This window comes from Suricata suricatta, chromosome 5, assembly GCF_006229205.1.
Source record: "Suricata suricatta isolate VVHF042 chromosome 5, meerkat_22Aug2017_6uvM2_HiC, whole genome shotgun sequence".
Lineage (NCBI taxonomy): Eukaryota > Metazoa > Chordata > Mammalia > Carnivora > Herpestidae > Suricata > Suricata suricatta.
The window spans coordinates 80,632,048-80,648,531 of record NC_043704.1 but is presented as its reverse complement, the minus strand read 5'-3'; positions in this window follow the sequence as shown (position 1 = coordinate 80,648,531).

The following is a 16,484-nucleotide window of genomic DNA, read 5'->3' as shown; positions in this document are numbered from 1 at the left end:
AATACATTTGAACTCCAAATGGTGGAGGACAGAACTGGTTGATATCACAGGGAAGCCGATTTTAGTTAAATATAGCATTAGGAAGGATTTGGGAATGTTTAGAGTGGCCCAGTGAAGGAACACTCCCACTGATGACGAGTGTCCTACCATAGGACAAACTTGCACAGAAAGATTTAGGGGCCGTGCAGAGAAACCACCGCCCTGGGGGCAAGAGATGAACTCAAAGGATTGTTCTAGCTCTAAGAGTTTGTGATTCTGGAATTTGGAGCTTGTGTTGGAATGGGAGGTCCTTGGGCTCTGGCACTGTGGCTCTAGGGTGAACCGGGGAGGTATAACTACCCTCATCAGGCTGAGTCCTGGGCTCAGAGTTGGTTCCATTTTGTTTAGTGTTTCTGATGTCTTTTCTCCATGCCTCTTCCTTCTTGTCTTCTGCTTCTCCTTCTCCTTTTGTATCTTTGCTTTAGAAGTTCTTGGTCTAGCACACTGAGACTCTCCTTCTCAGAACATTATTTATTGGAGGTTTTGTTCAGCATGTGTTCTAACGTACCATTCCTTCTGCTACAGGAGAGTAACTAACGGGACTGGAAAACAAAACAAAAAGAGGGACTAGCCCCTCTGGAATGCTCATCAACATAGCTTTTGTCCTCAAGTGGTACCAAAACTCATTTAATTACAATCGGATAAGGATAACTTGGCCTTGTTCTTCTATTCTCAGTGTGTCTTCAGGAAAAGAGCATGGAAGGATGGAAAAAGAAGTCCCTTGCCCCAAGCCTGAAAATTTCTGTTTCCCTTAGAGGACAGCTTTTAAAGTGTTTCCTACAATCCTACAAGCAAGTTAAAGTTTAAGGCAGGCAATCCTGCCTCCAGCTGATTGCCAAAACGGCAGTGGCAAACGTGTCTGTGGCGGCTCTTTGTCCCTCATATTGAGAAACTGCTTCGTCTCAACTGTTATGGTGAGTGTGGCCACGTGTGGACGCCCTGTGTCTGGCTACATGGTCCTCGGGGCCCTTTTCCATTCTGGTTTTAGTAGGAGGAAGAGACTTGAGGACAATGTCAAAAAGGTAAGGAAATGTTTGTTTGTTTGTTTGTTTTGTCTTCAAGGGAGAGCCTCTGGCTGGCACATCTTCCTTTCTTAAATTCAGAAGTAAATACCCTAAAAACAGAGGTGAGAAAAGAAACTGTTTTAGATTCAATGCCTCTTTAAGCAAACAGGGGCCATATTGCAAACAGGGTTCCGTATAGCCAGAGAATAATAACAGCTGACATTTACTGAGTGCTTAATATGAGCCAGACACTTTTCCAAACCCTTCACATGTGTTAGCACATTTAGTCCCAACACCAGTCCTCTGAGGGAGGTACTATTATTATCACCTCCACTTTTCACAGATGAGGAATTTTTGGTACAGGAAGGTTACATAAATCACTCCAGGTCACAGAGCCAGCACGCAGTGAGAGGGAGATCATACCTAAGGGGGCCCCTCCGGAGCCTCTCCCCCCCATTCCCCACTCTGCTGGGCTGCCTCAGCCCCAGGGATGGAAGGTGAATGACAACAGGGAGCACTGAAGGAGCCTTCACTGTGCCAGGCCCTTTAGGGGATTTGCTTATAGTGACTCACGTGGTCCTCCTAACAATGCTGTGATGTAGACATCATTATTGTCCTATTTTACAGATGAGGAAACTGAGGCACGGAGTGCTTAGGTAATTTGCCTAAAATGTAAGAGTAGGAATTGGAGTCAGGAGCTAAATGCAGCGCCCGCACTGAGTCCTTGCTCCAAAACCTGTCAGTATGAGGTCCACATTCCTGCAATCTCCCTCTAATTCTCTCCATCTTGCCTTTGAGTCTCTGGCTGCTCACTCGCCACTCCCATGAAAGTCCCTGTGCTTCCTTGAAAACTTGCTCCAGTAACTCCCACCTGCCTTGGGAATTATTGCCCTGGGCCAGCAAGACTTTGAGAGAGAGAGTAGGAGAGGGGGAGAGAGAGAGGGTGAGAGAGAGAAAGAGAGTCCCAATGTGGGGCTCCAACTCACCAACCATGAGATCATGACCTGAGCTGAAAACAAGAGTCAGATGCTTAACCGTCGGAGCCACCCAGGCGCCCAGCACATGTCATATTAGATTCCTGGTGGCTGAGGGATTTCTTCCTTAAGCCCAAAACTTAAAAAAAAAAAAAAAAGAAGAAGAAGGGTGGAATCTTTGGAAACTTCTATCGTTTCCCGCAGCCTTCAGAAAGGAGCGGAGCCCTGCAGCAGTATCTCCATGGCGCATGGCCCACTGTCTCTCCGAGCCTCCTGGGCCCTTCGGTCTGACCATGCAGGACACAGATGTCTGTTCGTGGAACCAGTTACATGACGGCATCCAACTTCTCTGAAGCCCAAGAAGGACTGCGTGTCCTCATGTGAACGAGACTCAGGCTGCTACAACTTGGGGGGAATCCTGTGTCTTATCTTTAAAGTTACCTTGCTCCTTTTCCACACTAGGTTGTCAATCAGAACTTCTCAATATATTGAGAACACGCTTCTCCTAATTTTCTGCTTCTGCTCCACCAAGGGCTCAAAAAGCAGCAAACCATGTGGGTTCGAATTGGGCGTGGAGAAAGAGTCCATGGGTTCTGAGTGAGAGCTGACAGGCCCCTCCAATGAGGAAGTGGATGCACTTGAATGTGTAGACTTGGCAAAATCTATTTTGACCATTCAGAGGCCTCTTTTTGCTTCCCTTTATGCCATTAGTGGAGAGTTTCGTCCCACCAGGGGTTAGCACTGACGTTCCCCCCAGCCTCAGTGGGAGTAGCAGGCTAACTCAGAACGTGCCTGTCTCAAGCCCTGTGAGGCCTGGCTTTGGCATCGCCTGCTGGCCCCATGGGAAGAGCAGGCTGGCGGGGCTGGGATGCCCATTCGCTCATGGGCTTGCTTCCATGTGGCAGCTGGAGAGCGGGTGGTAAGGAGGGCGGCTCTTTCAGCTCTTGGCTTGGTTTGTTAAGCGCCCACCTCTGCTTCAGCTCTGTCAGGCCTGTGGAGGGGGCTGTATTTATTTTGAGTTGGACAAGAGGAAAGATCAGGTATGGCCAGCTGGTCAGGGAGCCCCCAGGTGAGATGGCCCATCAGCGGATTTGGTCATCTGGCTTCAGCTGGGCACCAGCCTGCCCTTTCGACCTGGGTCAGCCTTCCCCCTGCTTGCCACATAAAGCCAAACGATCAAGTGTTTGAAAACAAGTAATGTCCTCTTCTGTCCCTCCTCCACTGTGATTCTTGCTGCTCTTCTCTCACCTGCCCCTTGCCTTGGGGACATAAGGCAGCTTCTATTTGAACCAGAGCCCTCCTTATAAGCCTCTCCTCATCCTGTTCCTCTCCCTTCTCTGCATTCTCCCCCACTACAGAGCCATACTACATAACTATAAATGCAAAATATGAGAATAGCATCCCATCCCAGGAAAGCTTTGACTTCTCTGCCCCGTGGAGGTGCCCTGGTCCTCTGTCTGTTCCTCCTTGCCTCGGGGCAGGGCGCAGGCGCTGTGGGGAGCACAGCTTGGATCTGTCTCCCCTGTCCCATCGAAGGTCGGCATCTGCCTCTTATGAGAGATTGTTAGCTTGAGCCAAGGGAGTGCTTGGACATCTCAACTGTGACCTATTTTGTGTGTTTGTTTATTTTTTAGTGAAGTATAGTATCTAGACAGGCAAATACACAAATCATGTTTTTACAAAGCAAACATCTCTGTGCATCCAGACCCAGATTATAAGACAGAACATTATCAGCTCCCTACTCCCCCCAAAACCCTCATGCCCCGTTCTACTCACTACATCCCCCCCCCCATCCCCACAAAGGTAGATACCATTCTGGCTTCTACTATCATAGATCTATGTTGCCTGTTTGTGTACTTTATAGAGATGGAATCATATAGTACATTCTCTTCCACGTCTGGCTTCTTTTCTTCAACATTATGTTTGGCAGAGACATCCATGCTGTAGTGTGTAATTGTGTGTCATTCACTCTGCTGTATAGTATCCCATTGTATGAATATATTAAAACCAACTTATCCGTTTTACTCTTAATGGACTTTTGGGCAGTTCCTAGTTTTTGCTATTACTAATGACACCACTACGAGCATTCTAGTAAGACTCTAGGGTGTGTTTTTGGGTAACATTGACCTAATTTGAATTGGTTCATTTAAAATGTAGTCATAAAATTCATTTTAGTGTCTTATTTCTTTGAGAAGTAACAGATTCATGACAAAGATCGAAACATCACAGAAAGGTGTAGAATGGAAAACAGAAGTCCCTACATTACCTCCCACCCTGTGCCCATTATGCGGAATTGTGCACTGATAACAGTTTATTGTATATTATTCTAGATATGCTCTATTGCTTAGACAATCATATCTAAGTACACTATATGCATTATAGCCTTAAAAAACCCCACACATCGGATCTTACTGCACCAAGTAAGACCCCTCCCCCACTCAGCACTGTAGTGTCCCAGCAATAAGTGGATGAATGTCTGGCCAAGGAAGGTAAATGGCCTATCCCTCCTGTCAGATGAAGCCGGGCTATCACTTTTAATGAGCTGTTATTAAGGTAAGACACACGGGAGTTTATTCAGCAGCAGCTTTAAGTTCTATTTCCGCAGACATTTGCTGAGTGGCTGAGATGGCCCGTGTGAGGCTTGTCTGAGGAGAGCTCCCAGTCCCCTGGGAGGGGGCGCAAGGCGCAGGAACAAACAGCTGTCATGTGACATTACAGGTGTCATAACAGAGGCCTGTAAATGGGTTCTGGGAGTACACATGAAGGAGCAGTGTGTACTTCCTCTTAGGGTCAAGGAAGGCACCAGAGAGAGCTGACATTTGGGCCCGCGCTGGAATGCTTAATTACTAGAACTTTGTGGGACAGAGCGAGGAGGGAAAGGCCTTCCAGGCAAAAGGAACAACTCTCTCAAACGTTGGGAGGCTGGGCAGTAACTGGCATGTTCAGGAACTGGCCATTGCTCATGCGTGACTGCAGGATGGTAGGGCCAGGACACGTGACTGAGACCAGGTAAAAATAGGTATTTTGGGGACAGGATATCAGGGATCTGATATCGCCATTTCATAGGTGATCCTTCACATTTTGGAATCGTGGGATACATCTTTTCAGTGCCTAAAACCAACCAGCCAAAAGACACACAAAGATGGCTTCCAACATCATATCCCTTGTGATGCTCTCAACTGAAAGTATGTATCACATTGTTTCTGTGTCTATATTGCCCACAGGGCAAGCTCCTCTTAGAGCAGACCCTCTTGTATGCTTGTCTGAATGACCCAGCTCCAAACATAGCACTGAGCAAGTGGTCACCAAACGAATACATGAATGAGCAGCACATGATTTTGACTTCATGGCAAAACTCTGTGCTTGAGAAAGCTTCATGGATTTGTTTCCAGGCATGCCCGGCCCCTGCTCCCCTGCTTGCCCACACGGTGGGAGAGGAATGAGGAGCTGGTAACCTGGCTTGTGCACCTGCTCAGGGCGTGTGCTGAGGGAAGTGCTTCATTCCCTTAGCAATGCTGCCCGTGCCCTACGTGGAGCTTCATTTCAGCCAGATTGGGGATGACGCAGAGCTTGGTGAAATCCTACAGCCTCATCCGAGCCCTTGGTGACCCAGGGGGATTCATAGTGCGCTAAAATGTCCACATCTTCCATTTCCATGTTGGAAATCCTGGCCTTGTTCAGAAAAAGGGGATCAACTTCCTCATTGACTCATTCAGCCTACATCCTCCCCTGCGGGCAGCCCCTTATCCACTGGGCTGGCAACATTAAACAGATCTGAAAAACCACTTTCCCTTTCTCCTCAGTCCACTTGGACTTCCTAAATGTGGCCAGATGCCTGGAAGAGACCCTCTTCCCCACCCCCCACACCTAGAGGGTCTCTTTTAGGCAGCCCAGAAAGAACTGCATTTCTGCCTGATCTTCAAGGATTTTTTCTTTTCTTTTCTTTTTTACCAGGTAGCATCCTGGTTGGGAGAATTTCACATGCCCTTTGACTTGAACTGCCTTTGAAATCTTTCCTCACTCGTGTTGCTCTTTTCTGCGTACCTAATTGCTTTGTATATTTATCTGGGTTTCATCTGGACCTTCCCACTTAGGAATGTTCATTTTAAACCTGGAAACTGACCTCAGGGCCTGTTCTGACAGGATTGTCTCAACCACAGTAGAATATAAATGCTAAATATGGCCTTCCTCTTCCTCCCTATGTGTTACACTGCCTTCGATGATGAGATGTAATATTTCATTACAGGATCCGCATTTTACCCTTTCCAACCCACACATTCCTAAAAGATTGCCGGTAGCATTCATTTACAACTATGTGTACCCCTTGCAAATGTAAAGGTGGCGAGGTAATCCATATGGTAATATGGCAATAGCTCTATAGACTCATGTCTGGAAGAAGCTGTTTATTAAAAAAATCTTCAATGGGTTAGACTACCTCTCCCTGTATCCCAGATTCACTGCCTTCTCCTGCAGTTACAAAATGATACACTCCTTCATGTGGTAATAGAGTGAATACAGAGCCAAAGCCCTGTTTCATACCTCAGCTCCATCACTATTAATTATGTGACTGTTGGTGGAGACCACTTCACCTCTCTGCACATTAGTTTCCTATCTGAATAATGGGAATAATAACTCTTGCTGCACAGAGCTGTTTGACTATTCAGTGAGATTGAGTGCAAAGATGTCCGTGCCTAGTAGGCATGGGCAGTGCAACTGCCACTGGCTGAGTGGGTGAATTTGAGAAAATTTAGTCTCTCTGAGCCTCAGTTTTATCATTGTAAAATAGGGATACTAATGCAGGAAGGAGTAAATAGAATATTTGAAAAGCACCCAGCAGAGTGGGATAGATTCAATACATTGCCTCCCTCTTCTCTTTGTATAAATTCAGGCAGTAGGTGAACCTTACATGACCACTACTGACCTTTGCAGTATTTCCTAGGAGGAACGACAGAGTTTCTAACATCTCTCTTTTGTAGATTTCACTAGTGTTTTCCTTCTAATTACTTTTCTCTGATGTCTAGTGTTTCTCTCTTTATCGATTTCTTTTTTTAAATTTTTTGGGGTTTTATTTATTTTTGAGAGAGAGCCAGTGTGAGCAAGGGAGGGTCAGAGAGAGAGGGAGACACAGAGCTGTCAGCACAGAGCCTGACGCGGGGCTCGAACCCACAAACCATGAGATCATGACCTGAGCCGAAGTCAGATGCTTAACCGACTGAGCCACCCAGGCGCCCCTCTGTATCGATTTCTTAAGGAACTAAAGGAGATCTGCTGGATCTTAAGTCAGAGGACAGAACGCCTTTGTGGAGGATGTGTTCTTTGAATGGGAACTTAAAAAATGCCGAACTATTCCTTGGCAGAGAAGGGGGTGTGTGAGATCACAGGCAGAACAGAGTGATAAAGGCACAACTATATGTGATATGTTGGGGGGAAAGGGGGAGTAATGTGTCTGAGGCAATGGTTTACAAAGTTACCCAGGTGCCCTGGCTTACAGAACTCATAATTATCTTATACAAAGAAAACCATGATTTTTTCTAAAAAGGCAATCACAAAAGCATGTGGTATATAATTCCATCATATGAACCCAAAGAATTTTAATAGTATAAAATGGGAATTTATTTTTTGTGTACATATAAAACTGTAACATGAGCACGTATCTGTGAAATAAATAAGTTATTGAAGATGCATGATGGGCTGTTCCTGAGGCTTCTCCACAATTTTTCACCAGGGACTTGTTTTTTTGCTTTGCCATCTGTGGATTCTCACTAGAGATAGGCAGAGCTGCTGGTGCCAAAGGTTTAAAAAGTTGATGGGAAAAAACTTAGCATTGAGAAAATTGTTTCTTTGAGCATAATTTGGACAAGACTCCATTATTTTGTTTTAGTGAAGGAACATTTCTTTCCAAGTGATGGGACTTCTGAGTCTTCCCTGAAGGGCAGCCTGCAGGATGGGGAGGGCTGGGCTGGTTGCTGGGGTGGGGGCAGGTAGAACGGGGGGGCGGGGAGTGTGGAGGGGATGTTGGGCCGAGGAGGGCAAGTTTGGGGGGAGTTGGATAGGGACTGTGTAGTGGATAGCTGAGGAGTGTGGGTCTGATTCCTTGAACAAGAGTGAGCTAAGTTCTGGAGTAGGGGAATGACAAGTGAAAAGGAGAAACTTGGAAAAGATACATCTAATGGATGTGAAGGGTGGCTTGTACTACGTCAGAGTAGAGAGGAGAGAGAAAAATAGCTCAGATGCCTGCTGAAGAGTTGGGGAGCAGGGAGGATCAAAAAAACCCATTCGTTCTAGATGCCTCCTTGTGCTGGCCCGGAACCCTCCCAAGTACAAATAAATGAACAGAACTGGGTCTACAAGAAGAACGGGGAAGACTGGCTAGGGGCTCCCGGCACTCTGAGAGCCTCAGAACGTTTGGAATCAGCCCAGCACGCCTTCTGCTGCTGCTCTCTGCCTCTGCTAGCTTGCGCAGTGGAGGGAGAACAGGGTTCCAGATTCCTCCAGAAAGTGACTCAGCTCACACCAGGCTGGGGAGGAGGCTCATATTTGCTTACCCCTGTGACTCCCTTCCCCCCCCCCCCCACCGGGGATTTCATCCAAAAGCCCTCCATCAAGCCTGACCATGAATGTAGAGGTCAATTCAAGCCATTTTGAGCTCAAGTCCAGGGTTGACAAGCAATAGAATTCTGAAGGCTGTTACATTTGTTATTTTAAAAGATTTGGTACATTATTACTTGTAAGGGAGTAGGATCAGAAGTAGAAATTGTTCTTTCAACTGGCAGGCGTGCATTTCTATCATGATGCTTTGAAAAAAAATTAAATTTATGGCCTAATTCCAGTCAGATATTTAATAGTCTCACTTTTTGACAGTTTCCCCAAAATTGTTTCTGTTAATTTTTAAATCAGTCTTCTCAATTCACCAGCTTGGGGATTTGATCTTTGAAAAGTTTTAAAAACATCTCAAATTATAAAATCATTATATACTCATTGTGTACAATTAGGAAAACATAAACAGGATTAAAAATTAACAGCACCCATGATTCTAGAAATGAATACTGTTAACATTTAAACATATTTTTTCCATGGCTTTTTTCTTCACTGTTTTACATAATGGAGATATATTTTTTAATATATAACTTTGCATTTTGCCTAACATTATAGCATAGGCATGTCCCCAGGGCATTAGACACTCTTCATAAAGTCCATTTTTAAAAAATATTTTATTTATTTTTAATACAGAGAGAGACAGAGCATGAGAGGGGAAGGGGCAGAGAGAGAAGGAGACACAGAACTGGAAGCAGGCTCCAGGCTCTGAGCTAGCTGCCAGCACAGAGCCCGACGCGGGGCTCAAACCCACGAACGTGAGATCTGACCTGAGCCGAAGCCGGAGGCTTAACCGACTGAGCCACCCAGGCGCCCCATAAAGCCCATTTTTAAGGTTTGCCTTGTATGCCTTCTTATGGCTGTAGCATCACCCACTTGTTTCCCCTCCTGTTGGATATTAGGCTGTTTCCAATTTATTTTTTTATTTTTTTATTTTTGAGAGAGACAGTGCGAGCAGGGGAGGGTCAGAGAGAGAGAGGGAGATACAGAATCCGAAGACAGGCTCTAGGCTCTGAGCTAGCTGTCAGCACAGAGCCCGATGCGGGGCTCGAACCCATGAGCCATGAGATTATGACCTGAGCTGAAGCCAGACGCCTAACCGACTGAGCCACCCAGGTGCCCCTGTTTCCAATTTTTTGAGGTTAAAAACAATATTACTGTGACAATCTGTGTGTGCGTGTTTTAGTATAGGTATGACTGTTGGAGGGCCAGCCAGACCTTGTTGCCTGGGGGTCCAGGCTCACCGTACAGTGAATGACAGCTGTCAGCTGAAGGAAGGGGGGAACCAGAGGCACCCATCTGCACCCCAACCCAGGCAAGAGTAGAGCACAGGGCTGCTATAAACACATCAGAGAGGTCTTGTGATTCTACTCTGTAATGTGGGAATCTAAAACATAATTCATTTTCGAAGGAAACATTTCAAAAAGTCTTTTGAATTGATTGGGTTAGTATTGTGTTGCTTTTACATGTGCTAAATTTTTTAAATTACATGTGTTAAAAAATAGAGGATCTAATGAGGTAGAGAATAGCAGTTGCTTTGAATAACAAACTAGTAGGAATAAGCAGACATCGGCTTCCTGAAGTTCTGTGCAGCCTGGCTTGCTTGGTAAAGCAAATACCCTGGGAAGCAGCTTTGGGGTCAGCAAATCAGAATTCTGACTCTAGCTGGGCTACCTTGGGTAAGGTGCTTGGCATCTCTGAGCCTCACATTCTCCACTTATGAAATGAAGCTGATGATGACACTACTATCTTTCACCTGAAGTTTGTTGAGAGGCTTCAAACACCAAGTAAGGATCTATAAACGGCAGCTAAGACTGTGTCCTAAGAAGTGGCTGAGGCTTGTTCTTGAACTGAAATTGTAGAAAGGTGTGCCTGAGCTCAGGACAGCTCCACCTGGAAGACTCCCGCTTCCACAGCATGGAGAGGTAGTGGAGTCCTGGGTTAAATTTTCAGAATCTGCTGCAGAGACTTAAGCCACCTCTCTTCAGGCATTTAATAAATGGTTTCACTCGTGCATCCTGGGTTTCCATAACTGATAGTTCAATGCTGTGTTTTTTATTTTTATTTTTATTTTTTTTTTTGTCATCCCAGCCTGTAAGTAGGGACAGGGCTGGGCTAAGGGATCACTGGAACATTGCATTCCTGGGTCAGATGCTTAAAAACCCTGCAATCAAACCTGAGGCCATATTCGGAAACAACTGTATCCAATGACAGCTTATTACGGAAGGTTCTGAACTTCTAAGAATTCCTTTGGAGGAAACAAGCAAAATACAAAGATCTCTTCCTAATTTTCTGCTGTCAGGAATTGTTTTTCTTCCTGACTTCTTCAATCATTCTGCATGTTTGTTAAAACGGAGGCACACACAGATCCATGGTGCAGGTGGTTGTTGGGTGGGCCCTCTGCCCTCCTTCAGCAGAGAAGTGTGGCTCAATGCCCACACGTTGCTGGGAGGTACGTCTCCATTAACCATGAAAATCAAGTAAAGTTTTCTGGTGCAAGTGTGCATCGATGTGTTTTCACAAGTTTGGCTCTTCCTAACCTGTGGAAGGATGGGAAGAGGCTCATGGGAGGGTTTTTTTTTTTTTAAGGTTTTATTTTTAAGTAATTTCTACACCCAACATGGGGCTTGAACTCACAACCCCAAGATCAACAGTCACATGCTCTACTGACAGAGACAGCCAGGGGCCCCCGGAGGAGGAGGTTTTATTTAGAAATGTTCAAGGGGAATCTCAATATCCAGATTTAATTTGCCCTTCTCTCTGGGAAGGAAAGAGTTACACCTCCTGCCCCCACCATGGACATTTTATTTTTGCAGTTCTTTGAAGTGCCCTCAGAGAGCTAAGCATCAGGCTGAAGGCAGCTCTGTGTATCTTTGCAACAGATTAGAACATATTCACATTTTATTTGCTCACAGAACAAATATTTCCCTTGGAATGAAACCGAGGCAGTGATGCAGGATCAGGCAGGACTAGCCACAAAAGACAGCACCCCCAAGCCCCAGGGCCGGGCCGACTCAGGGCCTACACCAGTGGTTCTCCCATTCCCCTCACTGAAGCCCTATAGACCCAGAGTGATTGATTAATTGAGTCATTTATTCATTCGGAAATAATGATTGAGCCCCAACTATGAACCAAGGGCCATGCAGGTTGCAGAAATAAAAAGAGAAACAGACTCTGTCCTCAAGGGTCTCATAGTCAAGTAGGGGAATGATGTTTGTGTGTGTGTGTGTCTCTAGCCAAGGGGAACGAGATATGTCTTCAGAACTCAGGAAAGCCAATGTTCTGAGGTGGATATGTATTCTGTTTGTGTGTTGGGGGTGCATAAGGGTGGGGGGACCAGTGGAAGGTGTATGACACAGTTGGTGTGGTGAGGGGGTACGTGTATGTGCATGTTTGTGGTGTAGGGGTGCTAGGTATATGTGTAAGGGAGTAAGTGTATATGTATTTATTAAGTGACAGTGGTGAATATGGGTGTGACGTGTGGTAGTGGTGGTGGTAAGTATGCTTGTGTATGTATGTGTATGTTGTGTGTGTGTGTGTGTGTGTGTGTGTGTGTGTAGTGTGTATTGATCATGGTGGGGGTAGAAATGAGGTAGGGATGACTTTTAGGCAAAGGGAGATTTTTGGAGTCTGTGTACGGAGTGTGTGTGCGTGTGCGCGCGTGTGGTGTGCTTGTTGATTACGGGGGTGATAGGACTGAGAGAAGGAAGGCCTATTGTTAAATGAAGGTGGGGAGGAGCTGGGTGGTGGTGACAGGGAAGGCGCAGGGCCCAGCAGGCAGAGGAGCTTGCCAGGAAAGGCCCGGGGATGAGAAGACTCTAGAAGGGATGTGTGAGGGGAGGGCGAATGGTCAGAAGTAAGCTAGAAGGGAGTATTTAGTTTTAATAACTGCTTTTTGATCCAGACAATGGCACTTTTGCCTTCCTCAGCTGCCCCTCTTCCTGAACTTATGTAAGGATCTTGGTTAAAGGAGCCATTTCCTTCCTTGAAGATCAACCTCAGCTAAGACTCAGTCCTCAGGACTGAATCTCTGAGCAATGACTGGGCCCCTTCTCTACCTGGGCGGCTGCACTAGGCACGGTTCAAAGCTCTTCCAGCCTCCCGAGCTCTCAGAATAGCAAAAGCAGATTCTACTGGGCTTGGGGCTGAGGAGGTATATAGACTGGAATCCCTGAGGCAAAGGTCAGAAGAAGGTGAAGAGTCCATCCACTGGCTAGAAAAGCAGAGTGGGGAGAGGGGGGATTGCTAGCTTCCTCCTAATTCACGGGCTACCCTGGCTAGATCTGCATTTTGTGGAGCTTTTTAAAGAACAAACAAGGAGGCAGATGGTAGGAGCTGGCTCCTTTTCTCAAATTTTGGTTTGCTTTTCATTACTTTTCCCTCTCTCGATAGGGACAAAGCTGCTGCATGATTAAAACTTGGCCAGATAAGAATGATTTATTTCCATTTTATTAGACCAGGAAAGCAAACCAACATTTATAGAAGATCTAATGTTTGCAAGATAGGTGTCATCTTCATAGTTACCTTTGAGGTATCCTCCCCATTTCATAGATGAGGAGATTGGGGCCAAGAGCTAAGGTAACTAGCACAAAATCACTCTAAAACCTGTGAGTTCCCCGTAACTGGTCACTAAGCTGAAATTTGAATCCCAATCTGTTTGGCACTAACACTGTGCTCTTTGCATATGCTTCTGGAAGTTTAGGAGGAGGCAAGACACAGTGAAATGATGATGTGTTTCATTGTCAGATACGTAGGTTCAAATCCAAGGTCTTCCCTGTACTACTCATATATGTGAACTTACATCCCTTCCTTCCTTGTCAAACGTTCATCAAGGACTTATGAATTCCATGGTCAAACACTGAGCTGGGAGCTGGGAACATGCTAGTTGACTCCATAGTCCCAGCCCCTCTAGACCTCCAGGCTGATGGGTAATGCAGACCATGAAACAGGCAATTCCAATGTAGTCTGAGAAGGGCTGTGATAGGAGAGCACCAGATGTGGTGGGAGCATCTAGAGCTTCTCTGCCCACTATGGTGGTCCCTCACCCCAGCTGGTGCTGCCATGCAAATTAAATACTAGGTTTTGAAGACTTGGTACAAAAAATTATGTTAAGTATTTAAATAACTATTTCAGAGTATTTAAATTATTCAAGTTATTTGAAATTATTTGAAGTATGTAAGAAATTGATTTTTAAGTCATTAATACTTTTATATCGATTATATGTTAAAATGAAATCTGGGAGGGGCGCCTGAGTGGCTCAGTCGGTTGAGCCTCCGACTTTGGCTCAGGTCAGATCTCACATTCCTGGGTTCGAGCCCCGCGTTGGGCTCTGTGCTGGCGGCTAGCTCAGAGCCTGGAGCCAGTTTCCTGTCTTGTGTCTCCTTCTCTCTCTGCCCCTCCCCCTCTCATGCTGTGTGTCTCTCTGTATCAAAAATAAATAAAACATTAAAAAAAAAAGTTTAAAATGAAATCTGGGAAATTCTGAGTTAAATAAAGTAAATTATTAAAGCTAATTTCACCCGTTCCCTTTTACTCTTTTTATGTGCCTGCTAGAAAATTTAAACTTACATATATGGCTTACGTTATATTTCTATTGAACAGCTTTGCTCCAGAAGAATAAAAACATGGGATGAGATTTCCTATCTTAGCACAACAATCTGAAAACATTTGTCATGTGACCTCCCCAAGAAGGTGCACAAGATGCATAACACGTTCTCTCCTTTCTCATGTCATTCCAATGGCCACTGTTCATTGTGGGGCCCTTGGTCCTTCAGTAGTATGGAAAGGGTGTCTGGTGACAGCTGGAGAGCTTTTGGCTCAGCCTCCTTGAGGATTTCTTAGTCTTTGGGTTCAGCATCTTGGGAAGTAACTGTTGTAATCCTTCCTTCCCCTCCCTGACCCCCAAAACCCAGGGCTGGCAATCAACTGAAAGAGATGTTGCTTAACACCATGGCCTCTAACCATCTGCTTTTCTTTCTCATAGGAAAAAAGAAAGCCATGTGAAATATATGGAGTTAAATCTGATGTTCAGTATAGTCACTGAATTAAAAGAGAAGACCTTTTGGATTAACAATAAGGTCTTTTCCTACCTTAGATTCATGAAACTGGGAAAAGTCTTGGGAACGGACTAGTCCCACTCAGACGCTCTCTCCTCAGAAAGTGGGGCTATGAGAGACTAAGCAGTTTGCGAAGGGCAGCAGATCCAGCCACGGTGGGTGGGGAGGGGCCTGGAATCCAGTCTCCACCCCCACCTCCATCCCCAACGTACATGCTGCCCATTCTTCTCTGAGATGCTCCTTTTCCAACTCCTTCCCCCTAGAGACCCCCCTTGTTTGGTACTTGATCCTCTCCCGCTGCCGCTGCCTTCTCTCTCTGACCCAGTGTCTTTCCTTTAACATGGGGGGCAGCAGAAATATGAGTCAAAAAGACCTAGATGGGGCTCAAGGACCGGCGTACATTGACAAGACAAAATGGAACAGAAAAAAAGAAAAAGATTTTGAAGAGACACTAGCAAACTAAGCCAGAGAGACTTTCTTGGCCTTAACAGAAGTTCAAGTGAAAAGACAACATGGGTGTGTGTGGAGGAGCAAGGATTTGGAACCACAGATTCCGGGCTTGAGGCCTGGCCATGTGGCCTTGGAAAAAACCTTAGCTTCCTCATCTCCAATCACCGTCCCTGGGCTGTTGTGAGGAGTTGATGAGACTGCATTTCTGAAGGGACTTGGTGATCCGTGAAATACCACCCCGATGGTAGTTACTAGCATTTGCTGGGGGTGAGGGATGGCAGCTGTGAGAGCAGGATGAATTAGCAGAGCCATTCGGCTGCCAAAGAAAGCGGATGCGGAGTCCAGAGCGAGGGACATGGCTCTGCACTTGTCTGCCCTTTTCCGGGGCGCAGTGCCGTGTTCAGCTCTGAGAATCACATTTTAAGAGGGATCATTGGCAAACTGTTGTTGTTTTAGAGAAAGTTGTAAGAATAGCTTAGGGGCTGGCAGTCATGACATACAAGGGATGATCTAAGGATTTAGAGGATGCTTAGTCTGGAGGGGGAAGAAAAGAGGTGGGACTAGGTCACTCTTCTCAGATATCTGCACACCATCCCACAGAAGAGGTGACACGTATTTTGGGTAGCTAGTGGCCAACCCAGGGCCCGATGGATGGGAGTCAATGGGAGGCCGACTCTGGTCCAATGCGGGCCTATCTGAGGCTCGGAGAACTGCTCCTGAAGGGGCTCCGTGGACAGGTGGTGGGCTGCCCTTCCACGGAAGTCTTCTCGCAGAGGTGGCTGTGTGCAGGACAGGTGCTGCGCTGCGAGTCTTGCCCTGGCTGAGAGGTCAGAGTCGGGGCTCTCTGCAAACCCTTCAATTCTCAGACCATCACTTTTCCTTCTAATCTCTCTGATGTTTCTGATCTGCTAGACTTTGGCTGTCTTTGACTTTCTGCTCCCTCAGTGAATGCCTTTAGGGTTTTAGATTCAGAAATATTTCTGTGATAATTGATAGGCTGGTTTAATGGAAGGTAGGAGGAAAGAGCATTTAAAAACAAAGGCAGTTTTGTTACTTTTAAAGGCACACAGTAACCTGTGCAGTGTGGGGAAGGAGCGGAAACAGTCTCCTGTGTTAGAAAATCTTGTAAATGCTACAGCAAATGGCTTATTCTTCGCTATTGTTTAAAATGCAAACACAAATGCTAAGGGGCCTTTGTTCTTGAATGGACCAGCATTTTCCTTGTTTACACAATTCTTTCCCTAGCTACAGAGACTGGAGAGAATTCTCACTATAAGACTTGTATATCATAAACCACTTTCTGGAGTCATAACTTAAGTGTTGGGCTAATTTGGTTGTCTCAAATTCTGTACAGGAAAGGTTTCCTT